Source organism: Callospermophilus lateralis, chromosome 3 (assembly GCF_048772815.1).
Source record: "Callospermophilus lateralis isolate mCalLat2 chromosome 3, mCalLat2.hap1, whole genome shotgun sequence".
Taxonomy (NCBI): Eukaryota; Metazoa; Chordata; class Mammalia; order Rodentia; family Sciuridae; genus Callospermophilus; species Callospermophilus lateralis.
The window spans coordinates 90,554,229-90,566,628 of NC_135307.1; the positions used below are offsets into that span (position 1 = coordinate 90,554,229).

Consider the following 12,400-nt stretch of genomic DNA (forward strand, 5'->3'; position numbering starts at 1 on the left):
GGCTCTAAATAGTCCTTTTTGTTTTCCTTGAGGGTTCTCTGTACTCAAAACTAAATTCTCCTTGTAATCTGGAAGCAGAAGGGATAGAGCAGAAGCTTCACTTTCCAATTCTGGTTATCAGACTGCAGGTGCCTACAGATTCCTAAGTTCATACTAGCCTTATTTATTCACTCCAAAAACACCACACTAGCTATCTGTTAAACAGCTAAGTCACTTTCCTACCAGCTGTACTTCAACTAAGCCTCTCTCATCCTGGGCTATTTAAGTTAAGCCTCTTGTCCTTGTCTGCAGTGACCTTTTCCATATTTCCTTATGCTATCAAATGTATTCATTATCCTACCCACACTGTTATTCACGAAATCAATAAGCATGCCTTCTACAGAAGCCTTCATCTGAAGAGCTGATTAAAAATGTTGATCAAGGAGCTCTAACAGAGAACACTAGAGGCATAAGAGAAAGTTTCCTCCACTGATTCATTAGTACCAATCCACTTAATTACATTAGCAATTAGTCTGCATTTTCCTCTATCCTTCAAAAATACTATGAAATGTGGTCAACTTTCTGCTGAGTTTGGGCTTAGCTTTACGTAGTGCATTTCCATGATCTGTCAATCTACTAAACCTTTCAAAGAAGATAAATCTGGCATAACTTGGTTTTAGTGAACCCATGGTAGCATCAAGGAACTTGTTTCTTCTCTTAGAAGCTCACAAACCAGTAATTAATGATTCTGTAAGTATACTTAAGAAGAGACCAGATTATGGGGACCCTACACATTTATCATCTAATTATTATACTCTCTATGGAAGACATATAATTATGAAAAATATGTTTCTCTACAATATGCAGGCCAGAAAATGTCTTTAAAAATCTATCATTCACAGAAAGCAACTGATAGCTCTAAAAAACAAAATACTTTGAGGTAAGGGGAAAGTTTGAGGAGAACAATAAATATAAATTCATAAAAAGTACTTTGATGGGGGCTGGGGTGTGGCTCAGTGGTAGCGCACTGGTCTGGCATGCGTGAGGCCCTGGGTTCTATCCTCAGCACCACATAAAAATAAATAAATAAAGGTATTGTGCCCATCTACAACTAAAAAAATATTTTAAAAAGTACTTTGATGGTTTAAGATAAGAAAAGGAGGACTGGGATACTTCAAGCAAATCCTGTGCTTCTTCATAAAAAGATGTAAACAATGTTTTAAAAAATATAAATGAAGTTCTAAAATTCAGCTCCCAAAATAATATGGGAAACTGCCTGACCATAAAGGATGTACACCACAAAAACTGAACTGTAGAGTAGAAAATATTCTGCCACCCTCAGAGAGCTAGCCTAGAAACATTTCATCAATTGATCTTCCTGTTGAATTGACACCAGAGTACCTATGAGATTTACTTCCATTTAGTATTCTCAGTGCTCCAGAAACACGAATTGTTCACTCTGGAACTAGAAATCAGCTTTTTATAAAGATACTGTATAACACAGAAATGAGCATAAAGCCAAAATATTTTCATTGACCACAGAGAACCTTGAGCTAGAATAAATATTTTGTGACATACAAATGTCTTTCTAAGAGTTCTGTTAATAAGCAAGATGTGAGAATTTAACCTCAAAATTTGGAGGCAAAGAAACATTTCCCCTCAAAAAAACCTACACTAGTGAAATGAGAATGCATTACTGGATAGTAGACAATACTATCTTGATTGTAGAGCACTTTTGTTTTTCATCTGACAATGGGCAGAAGCTTTATTTCCTACCTCTATTCTTGGAACTCTTTAGAAGGTAGATAAGATGTACTGTAGGCTGAAGGCAAAGCCCTTCTCAAACAATCCAGAAATCACACCACACGTAGCATTATTCAGAGCAGTCTCTTCTCATAGGCCAGAGGGAAGGGGCAGTAGGACTTCTGTGGACCCAAGCTGCATTGGGAATGTTGAGCAGTCACAAGGGGTCCTCAGAAAAGGCACAGCTATCTCAGATGTTCAGGCCTAGAGAACAGCCTGGCTCAGCAGATCTTTAGGACCAGGTGTCTCGAGGCCTTCTTTGGGGTCAGGGACCACAATTTAAGCTGGTCATGGAGCCAGGCCAGGGGTGCTCCTGGGAAATGGTAGCCACACTCACTAGGGTTCAGGGGGTCCCAGCTGAGCTTTACCCTTACTGCAGGCACATTGGGATGTACTGTAAGGGGGTCTAGGCCCGTGTCAGGTGAAGTTGGGATCCAGCTGACCTCAGTATGCAGGAAACACATTTTGGTGAACTGGCACAGGCCTGGAACCCTCTGCTTGACAATCTCAGTGCAGCTGACAGCCTTCCCTGTAGCCCAGCAGAACCTGAAAACACTACATGCCTTGCACTGCCCCTCTCCAATCGACCCAGTGCCAGTCCCAGCAGGTTTCGGATTTTGCTGCCATCTTGGACCCATATCTCCAGGGTGTCAGGAGATAGCTGGGGCATTAGAGAAGGTGCTGGGAGTTCTACAGAGTAAGCTTTCCAATAGTGTTCCACCCAGCTTGCTGTGGCATCTGTAAATCTCACTGCCCTTGGATCTCACCTCTGCAGCCCCAGGGGGACTCACAGTGTATCCTTGCAGCACAGCCAAGATGGCATGTCTAAAGAACTTTTTTTTTTTTTTTTTGTCCAACAATGCTGGGGATCAAACTTGGAGCCTTTTACATGCTGGGCAAGTGCTCTACCACTGAGTCAAACCCCAAGCCCAAACACATTTAACTTGATTATAAATGAGAAATGGAAATACACAGCATCTAAAGCTAAAAATTGTACCCAGCATGACCATGAAAGCCCCCAAGAGCTCTCTCAGTGTCAAATACACTAAGCATTCAATAATTTTTAATCTTTTATCCTCTGCAGCCACTTCCTACTTCCTTTCCACCAGGAACTAAGCAAAAAGACTGAATCATAAATGTTACAATTATCATTCAATACTTTTTTTGCGGGGGACCAGTATTGGGAATTGAACCCAAAAGTGCTCTACCACTAAGCTGTTGGATGTATCCTCAGCCCTTTTTAGTTTTTGAGATAGGGTCTCACTAAGTTGCCTCACCGCCTAATATTATAGGCGTATGTCACTGCGCCCATTCAATATCATTTTCTAAGAGTCATGGGTAGAATCTGAGGAGGCCCAGAGGAGGACTTTGTGGTTCAGGGACCCCAAAGGATCCTAGACTACAACTCCTCTTTTCAAGGGTACCAGGAGCTAAATGTTTCCCATGAACTAACTTAAAAACCTCACCCACCACTTAAAGCATTAGATCCATTTACCATAATCAACCAACATTTGTAGACCTATATAACTCATAAACATGCCATTGTTATTCTTGAGACTTTCCATTTATTTCTTCCAAATAAAATCCTTCTAGAAGCAATCCACAGAACATCCAAACCTTCTAAACTGGGAGAAGATTGAGGAAGCCCATGCTGCTCCCTTTCAGTAGCAGGCTTAAGGAAAGCTGGTGGTTGAAACCTGGCCAGAGACCCACTTTCACAGAGTTATTATTGAATTGTCCTGATAAAGTATTCTGGAGAGAGAAAACTCTTATTCTCCTCAGTTTGCTAAGATTTAAAATAAAAATTTCTGGGGGAGAATCCCAGGGGGATCATATATAAATTGCAGCAGTCTTTTTCTCTGTTTTTGCTCTTTCACTACTGATTTCTGCTTGACAAATCTATCTATAAAGGCCTCCTGCAAGCATTTGTCCTGAGGTCCTAATGCTCCAGGCCATCAGGTAGCTGGCAGATAGCAAAGCAGCACAGAACTGAGTGCACCAGCTACCCACTCTAGGCCAAAACAAGAATGGGAAATAATCATCTGTTACAAAACCATCAACTTAGTGTGCCCATTACCTCCAACTTCTCTTTAAAAATCACTGTTTCAAGTAATGTTTTATTTTTCACTATTACAGAACAGTGTTTCATAAATGTGCTCACACCAATAAAACTGTCAGGGATTAATTTCTGGCGTCAATAAAGGAGTTTAGCAGGGAAAGAGTTTCAGTTCTTAGAATAAGGGTTGACAAGAAATAGTAAATGGAAACTTAGATGAAACATATATTTCAAAACAGAAAATATGAGAGGAAATCCATTTCAGTGCAAAACACCAACTCTAAGGAACTCAACAGTAAAAGGTCGCTATTCAGAGTCTGGAATATGTTAGCATATACTCACAGTTACAATTCTGATTGCCCACTAGCAGTCCAATTACATTTAATAAGCAGCAGGGACACATGGTTACCCAAGGATAATTCTGCCAAACTGAATGAGAAAGTTCAAGATTTAAAACATGTAATTTAGTGAGCATATTTAGCCACTGATAAAATATAATGGGCCCCTTGTCTTTCATTTTAATCATCTTTATTAGAAGAAAAACACACCAACCTAAAGGAGTTTTCATTATGGAAGCAGCAACTTAAAATTGGAAGCTCTATTACTATGCAGAAAGTTAATACATTATGGCTTTGCATGGTGAGAATAGAATCAAAATTTCACTTTGAAGTAAACTTAAGTTGAAAGCATTATGTCTTTCAACAGGAATTTAAAAAAACAGGTGTTAAGCCAAGCATGGGGGTGCATGCCTGCAATCCCAGTGACTCAGGAGGCTGAGGGAGAAGGACCACAAGTTCAAAGCTAGCCTCAGCAGCTTTACCAAGTCCCTAAGCAACTTAGCAAGATCGTGTCTCAAAATAAAAAGGACCCGGAGTGTCGCTCAGTGGTTAATCACCTCTGGGTTCAATTCCTGGTACCAAAAAAATAATAATAATAAGTTCAGACCAGTAGCAGGCAAGCAGGCAGTCATTATTGTTGCACCTCCCCTCAACGTTGCAAACCCCTTCTCTTCTTCAGTGGAAAATGAAGCCAAAGTGACTTCCAATAGAATAGGATTAAGAGCTCAGAAATAAATAAATAAGGCCAGATGATTCCTGAAAAGGGTGCCAAGATCATTCAATGGAGATACAACAGTTTCTTCATCATGAGTCTCTTCATCACGATGCTAGGAAAACTGGATATCAACCTACAAAGGAATGAATATGAACCCTTACCAAATACCATATTAATGAATTGACTCAAAGTGAATCAAAGACATAAATGTAAAAACTAAATGATAAAATTTTTAGAAGAACCTGGCATGGTGGCACACACCTGTAATCCTAGCAGCTCTGAATGCTAAGACAGGAGGATCGCAAATTCAAAGCCAGCCTCAACAGCCTAGCAAGATCCTAAGTAATTTAGGGAGATCCTGTCACTAAATAAATAAATAAATAAAAGAGCTAGAGATGTGGCTCAGTGTGATTAAGCTCCCTTGAGTTCAATCCCCAGTACCCCCAAAAAATTGGGAAAAAAAAGTTTTAGAAGAAAATATAAGCAAAAACTTCAGGACATAGAATTTAGCAATAATATCTTGGACATGACACCAAAGGCTTAGGCAACAGAAGAAAAAAAATTGGCAATTTGTACTTCATGAATTCTTTTTTTTTTTTTTTAGTTGTAGATGAACACAATGTCTCCATATTTTATTTATTTATTTTTATCTGGTGCTAGGAATCAAACCCAGTGCCTCACATGTGATAGTCAAGCACTTTGCCACTAAGCTTACAACCCCAGCCTGCTATATAACATTTTTAAACTTGTACATCAAAAGATGATAGCAACAGAGCAAAAGAGCAACCCTAAGGGTGGGAGGAGATATTTGTAAATCAAATATCTAAGAAGGATTAATATTCAGGATATACAGAGAACTAAAACTCAACAAAAAAGCAAACAACATGAGTCAAAAATGGCAAAAAAGACTTGAATCAAAGTTTCTCTAAAGATAAACAAATTGTCAATAAGCACATGAAAAAATGTTCAACATCACTAATCATTAAGGAAATGCAAATAAAAAATACAATGAGACATTATTTCACACCCATTAAAATGGCTAGTACCAAGAAAAGAGAAACTAATTGTTGGTGAGGATGTGGGGAAACTGGAGCCCTTGTACACTGTTGGTGGGAATGTCAATGATACACAGATGGTACAGCCACTATGGAAAACAATTTGGCAGTTCTTCAAAAACTTAAAAATAAAATGCTATATGATGCCCCCAAGGATCTCAAAGAAATATTTGCACACTCACGTTCATAGCACCATTTATTCACAGTAATTAAAACAAGGAAGCAACTCAGTTTCTTTTAAGGGACGAATGAATAGGCAAAATGAGGTATACACTACAATGGGAGATTGTTCAGCTGTGAAAAGGAAGAAAATTCTGATATATGCTATAACATAGATGAACCTTGCTCAGTGTCTTCTATATCTGGTCAGTCACAAAAAGGTAAATATTGCATGATCCCACTTACCATTCAGAGTTGTCAAAATCATAGAGACAAGAGAGTAGAATGGTGGTTACCATGGACCAGAAAAACAGGGAAATGAGGAGTTATTGTTCAGTGAGCATATGGTTTCAATTTTATAAAATGAAAAGATATGGAGATTAATGGTGTTAATGGCTACACAGCATTGAATGTGTTTAACATGACAATTGTAAACTTAAAATGGTGAAGAGCATAAATCTGTAATATGTACTTTTTAAAAATATTATTAAAAACTGGAAAGTGTAAAAAAATACAATAAAATAATGGCGATTGGGGAAAACAAGTTGCTAGTTTTCCCCAATCGCCATGTTAATTTCCTTATCTACTTACATGTTTGGTTACTTGGAAAACCAAAGCTTTTTCTTTGGGATTTATATGTTTTTTAATACTACTCAATGATATAAAACCATTATTTAGACTTATAGTCAGTATACACTTATAAGATGCTTCTAGTAAAAACTGCTTGATATATATTGCTAATTAAGTTTTAGTAAACTGGTTTTGCTTCAAAATAGGGAGCAAAAAAAAACACTTTATCGATAAAGCCTTTATTGAAACCACTTTATAATGTCTTCTATATCTGGTCAGTCACAAAGGACCTCATACTATAAGATTTTATTTATCTGAAATATCCAGAATTGACAAATCTATACACATAAAATTAGATTGGGAGGTGGTAATGAAAGAAAAGAATTAGGTAATAATGGCTAAAGGATACAAGGTCTCATTTTGATATAATGAAAATGTTCTAACTTGATTGTGGTGATGGATGCACAAATCTGTGACTATACAACAGCCATTCCAAACAAATTGTACCCTTTAATGGGTGAATTGTATGGTCTATGAATTATTTTTCAAAACAGTTAATTCAGAAAGGAAAATCAGTACTTATACAAGTACTTCACTAAAAAAAAAATTAATACTAAAAATAAGATAACATCATACATCCATTAAAAATCCATACATTAAAAATAAGATAACATCATACATCCACCGAAACGGCTATAATTGAAAAGCTAGATAATAATATGTTGGTGAGGGTGTAGTATAGCATATATATATACACTGTTGATAAGAATAACTTGTACAGCTGCTTTGGAAAGCAATTTGGAAGTATCTATTAAAGTTGAATATAAGTATACTGTTGACCTAACAACTTCATTCAGATAGATAGATAGATAGTAGATAGATAAATATACACATCATATATGGACACTAAAACACATGTATAAGAACATCTATATTAGCATCATTTGTAGTAACAGTAAACTGAAAGCACCCCTCAAAAGTCCATTAAAAACAAAAATGCAGCCAGGTACAGTGACTCCCATCTGTAATCCCAGTGACTTGGGAGGCTGAGGCAGGAGGATCACATATCCAAGACCAGCCTCAGCAACTTAGCAACGTCCTAAGGAATTTAGTGAGACTCTGTCTCAAAATAAAAAATAAAAAAGGCTGGGGATATGGCTAAGTGGTTAAGCACCCCTGAGTTCAATCCTCAATACCAAAAAAAGAGAAAAACAATGCAGTTAGAATTATGGTATATTTGCTGGGGTTGTGGCTCAATGGTAGAGAGCTTGCCTAGCACGTGTGAGGCACTGGTTTTGATTCTCAGAACTGTAAAAAAATGAATAAAAAATAAATAAAGGTATTGCATCCATCTACAACTAGAAATATTTTTTTAAAAAAAGAATTATGGCATGTTTGCACAATGGAATACCACACAGTAATTAAAATGAACTATGTACAACAATATAGATAAATTGGACCAATATTACATTGAGAAAAAAAGACACACAAGAATATATACTAAAATAATGCAAAATAGGTAAAAGTATTCTGTGGACATCAATAATTGAGATAGTGATTTCCTTTGGTAGAAGAAAAACAGTAGTGCAATGGTAGAGGGCCACCATGAGGGAAGTTTAAGGGGTGCTGGTAATATTTTTTTTTTTTTGACCTGGGTATTGATACATGGGAGTGTCTATTTCATGAAAACCCACCTATTTTTATATTTATTATTGGGGATTTTCATTATATGTATTACACTTGACTTTAAAAGTTTACATTCAAAACATGAGGGGAAAAGAAAGAAATGGTGCACAGTCGCACAGTCTTTGACTATGCCAAGACAGTTTGATTTGTCATTTACCCAAACTACTAATTACCAGTTACACTAAACATGTATTACCATTTCAATAAATGCCAGTGTATTATGAATCCTGTCATTTTGGTCCAACATATATTTGTGATATTTTATTTATTATATATTAAATATTTATACCACTCTTAGTTGTTCCCCTGCTAGTTAATAATCTGCACATGACCCAACCATGCAAAAGTCAGACCCTTCATTGTAAAATTAATAATCACAGCACTTGGTTTAAAAGAAAAATGGTAAGTAAACTAACATTAAAGAATTATAATTGTCAGAGCTGCCTATTTTAAGAACATTAGATTATCACAAACCTGAAGCTCATGTTCTTTCCTTTGTTAGAAAAAAACTTTTCTTCAATAGGCTTATGTGGTAACAAAAGACTCCCAACAAAATAAATGAATAGATCTGATGCCAACCTACTATGAGGATCAGACGATGCCAGTGTGGTTCCTGAGTAAACAAATGGTGGGTATGTAGAACTATAAAAACATTGTTTTTATTTTTCAATGTTTCTGTGTTGCATTTGAGAATCAAATCTATAATTAAAGCATTTATTTGGGCCCAGCCAGACCGGAGCAGGAAGGCGCCAGCCGCTCAGTCAGACCGGAGGAGGAAGTCCGGTCCCGCCCCGAGCGCTAGTCTCCAGGAAGCCCATCAACCCTTAAAACCCATCAAAGTGGGTGTGGCTAACAGCACAGTTGCGGCTGATCCAGGTACCCGGTTTCCAACTCCCCCACCCTTAGCTGCGATAAACTCAAAATATTTCCCACAAGCTTTTGGGGATTGTAGCTATCAACACAAAACAACAACTGTAGAGGCACCTGGTTTCTACCTCAGAGACTAGAGTAGGGAAGATACAGGTGGAAGCTCATTTCCCTTCACACTGGCTATACCCACCACCCTGAATACAGAGGCTCAAACTAGGAATAGACAACACCACCTACTGGAAGCAAGGAAAACAGTGTTCTGAGAGACTTTTTTTTTTTCCTCTCTTTCTCTTTTCTTCTCTCTCTTCCACAACTTCAGCATATGTGAAACCAAGAACTGAGCATGAACAACTGAATTACCAAAGTAATATAATATAGAGGAATTGCTTATACCCCACCTCCCCCCCATTTTTTTTTTCTGTATTTCTATCTTACTTCCCTTTCCCTTCTCTTATTTCTCTTTTCTTCCTTGTTATTTCTTTTCTTTTCTTTTCTTTTCTTTTTTAATTCATATTCTCTCTATACCACTTTCAATCTCCTAACTTTTGCTATCTATACATAGGGTAACTATCTAAATAGGAGGTTGAGTCTATACATTCTTCCATAAATTACCAGTCGAGTGGTTAGAGTTCTCCAAAGGTGCTAAGTTAGTTTAACCTCATTCCCTCACTCCTTTCTCTTTAAGTATAACATCCTTCGTCTGAAATTAAGTTTTCTATATGCCACCAGATATGGTACGCCTTTTATGAAACTAAGGAATATATTCTTAAGTAATAATTAAATCCAATATCTATAGTCTTAGAATCTAACTATAAATGTATTAATAATGAAAACTTGTCCTTAGATAATGTACTGTTGATATTGGGATCTGTTAACATTGTCTTTCTCCGAAAAAGAGGGATATTAGAGCTATTCAAGAACAATACAAATATATAAGGGGAAAAACATCAGCTCAACAGTTTCACAAAGCTAGAAAGAATCATGAGCAGTATGAAAAGACAAGGAAAGAAAGGACCACAAACAATACAGGTCAATTCAACATTAGATGAGGTAATATCTGCAGCTGATGGAATGTCAGACAAAGAGTTCAGGATATACATGCTTCAGATGATCTGGAGTCTCAAGGAAGACATTATTCATCAAATTCAGACAATGAAAAATCACTTTGACAATGAATTACATAAACAAATCCAAGAAGCAAAAGATCAACTCTATAGGGAGATAGAGGATATAAAAAACAAACAAACAGAAATCCTGGAAATGCAGGAAACAATAAACCAAATTAAAAACTCAAATGAGAGTATTACCAGCAGAGTAGAACACTTGGAAGATAGAACCTCAGACAACGAAGACAAAGTTTTTCAACTTGAAAAGAACATAGACAGCTCAGCGAGAATGTTAAGAAATCATGAGCAGAACATCCAAGAATTATGGGATAACATCAAGAAACCAAACCTAAGAGTTATTGGGATACAAGAGGGTACAGAGGTCCAAACCAAGGGAATGAGTAATCTATTCAATGAAATAATACTAGAAAACTTCCCAGACTTAAAGAATGAAAAAGAAATCCAAATACTAGAAGCCTACAAGACACCGAATATACAAAATCATAAGAGATCCACACCAAGACATATAATAATGAAGATGCCCAACATACAGAATAAGGAGAGAATCTTAAAAGCCACAAGAGAGAGGAAGCAGATTACATTTAAGGGTAAACCAATCAGGATAACTGCTGATCTTTCAACACAGACTCTGAAAGCTAGAAGATCCCGGAACAACATATTTCAAACGCTGAAAGAAAAAGGGTTCCAACCAAGAATCATGTATCCAGCGAAATTAAGCTTCAGGATTGAAGATGAAATAAAAATCTTCCACGATAAGCAAAAGTTAAAAGAATTTGCAGCTAGAAAACCAGCTCTTCAAAACATCCTTGGCAAAACATTACAGGAAGAGGAAATGAAAAATAACAATGAAAACCAACAACGGGAGGTAGTACAATAAAGAAAAAACTAAGCATAGAGGAAAAACTAATCATGTTAAGTATCATACATAACCAAATATGGCTGGAAATACAAACCATATCTCAATAGTAACCCTAAATGTTAATGGTTTAAATGCACCAATCAAAAGACATAGGCTAGTAGAATGGATTAAAAAAAAAGATCCAACAATATGCTGCCTACAGGAGACTCATCTGATAGGAAAAGACATACACAGACTGAAGGTGAAAGGTTGGGAAAAATCATATCACTCATACGGACCCCGGAAGCAAGCAGGGGTGTCCATACTTGTATCAAATAAAATAGACTTCAAGTCATAGTTAATCAAAAGGGATAAACAAGGACAATACATACTGCTCAAGGGAACCATACACCAACAAGACTTGACGATCATTAATATATATGCCCCAAACAATGGTGCAGCTACATTCATCAAACAAACTCTTCTCAAGTTCAAGAGTCTAATAGACCACAACACAATAATCATGGGAGATTTTAATACACCTCTCTCACCAATGGACAGATCTTCCAAACAAAAAAATTGAATAAATAAACCATAGAGCTCAATAATACAATAAATAACTTAGACTTAATTGATATATACAGAATATACCACCCAACATCAAGCGGATACACTTTCTTCTCAGCAGCACATGGATCCTTCTCAAAAATAGACCATATATTATGTCACAGGGCAAAGCTTAGCAATTACAAAGGAGTTGAGATACTACCATGCATTTTATCTGATCATAATGGAATGAAATTGGAAATCAATAATAAAATGAGAAAGGAAAAACCCTACATCACATGGAGATTAAACAATATGCTACTGAATGAACAAAGGGTTACAGAAGACATCAAAGAGGAAATTAAAAAATTCTTAGAGGTAAACGAAAACTCAGAAACAACATATCGAAATCTTTGGGACACTATGAAAGCAGTACTAAGAGGAAAATTCATTTCATGGAGTTCATTCCTTAAAAGAAGGAAAAGCCAACAAATAAATGACCTCATACTACACCTCAAAGCCTTAGAAAAAGAAGAACAAATCAGCAGCAAATACAGTAGAAGGCAAGAAATAATTAAAATTAGAGCTGAAATCAATGAAATCGAAACAAAAGAAACAATCGAAAAAAATGACAAAACTAAAAGTTGGTTCTTTGAAA

The 12,400-nt window shown here is 36.5% G+C and overlaps 1 protein-coding gene and 1 pseudogene across 3 annotated transcripts in view; both read right to left on the bottom strand.

Moving 5' to 3' along the window:
* Frmd5 (FERM domain containing 5) overlaps positions 1–12,400 on the bottom strand; it is a 327,706-nt gene that overhangs the window by 271,256 nt on the left and 44,050 nt on the right. The gene's annotated exons all lie outside the window — the stretch shown is intronic.
* Positions 2,015–4,241, bottom strand: LOC143393487 (ribonuclease P protein subunit p25-like protein; annotated as a pseudogene).